This window comes from Protobothrops mucrosquamatus, unplaced genomic scaffold (genome assembly GCF_001527695.2).
Source record: "Protobothrops mucrosquamatus isolate PMUCROS unplaced genomic scaffold, P.Mucros_1.0 scaffold10873, whole genome shotgun sequence".
In the NCBI taxonomy this organism is placed as follows: Eukaryota; Metazoa; Chordata; class Lepidosauria; order Squamata; family Viperidae; genus Protobothrops; species Protobothrops mucrosquamatus.
This window is the reverse complement of record NW_015396657.1, coordinates 85-1,088: the sequence shown is the minus strand read 5'-3', so window position 1 is coordinate 1,088 and position 1,004 is coordinate 85. Positions and strand designations below refer to the sequence as shown.

The window sequence follows — 1,004 nt, the reverse complement described above, 5'->3', positions numbered from 1 at the left end:
TTCTTGTTTTCGGGAGAGGCGTAAACGGCCCGGTTGTGGAGCAGGAGGTGGTTGCGCCCAAAAGACCTGTGCACAAAGACCGTCTCCCCGCGGTTCCCCACGTCTGCAAAACGAGACACAGAGAAGAGTTTGGGGGTTTCAGGGGAGGGGTGTCTCGTCCTTGGCTTCTGCTAGTCCCCGGCTCACAACAGTCCATTTAGCGACCGTTCAAAGTTACAACAGCATGGAAAAAAAAGGGACTTATTATGACCATTTTTCACACTTACGACCGTTGCAGCATCTTGTGATCAAAATTCAGAGGCTTGGCAACTGACATGTACTTGGGACAGTTGCAATGCCCCGGGGTGGGTGGGTGTGTCACGTGATCCCCTTTTTGCGAGCTTCTGACCAGCAAAGTCAGTGGGGGAAGCCGGACTCGCTTAACGACCGTGTGACTAACTTAACGGAAGTGATTCGCTTAACAACGGTGGCAAGGATGGCGAGGCAAAGCTCCCTTAAGAAATGTCTCCCATGGTGGTCGTAAGTCGAGGACGGCCTGCAGAGCGGCCGGAGGGCCCCGTACCTTCCACCGGCTCAGTGAGGATGAGTTCGAGGGGCTCCTTGGGTTGATGCTTGAGGTCCTCAACCAGGCGGAAGACGCGGAAACGGGGGTGGTTGATGCGAGGCTCCCGGTCTTTCTTGCTCAGCGGCACCTTCCACCAGCGGTCCACCACCACCGTCCCCTGGAAGGCAGAGAAGGCGGGAAGGGCTCGGACGCAGCCTCGGGGCCGCCTGCTGTCCGGTCCCCAAAGAAGGGAAAATTAACTGGGATTTTAGCCGGTTGGGAGAAATGCAGGACTCGCCTTGCCCGGGAGCAGCGGAAGCAGATGGGTCAAAGCCCTGGCAGGGCAGGAGGGGGGCTGCTTGGGACCCCCAAGTCGGGCTGGATCTAGCAAGCGGCAGCCTTTTTTCCTTTTTATTCTTTCTCTTCCTTCCCTGCTCTCTCCCTCTGTCCTTCCTTTCTT

The 1,004-nt window shown here is 57.0% G+C and overlaps 1 pseudogene; it reads right to left on the bottom strand.

Annotated features, from left to right (window-relative positions):
• LOC107301231 overlaps positions 1-774 on the bottom strand; it is a 3,736-nt pseudogene extending 2,962 nt beyond the window's left edge.
• Positions 775-1,004: the final 230 nt, after the last annotated feature.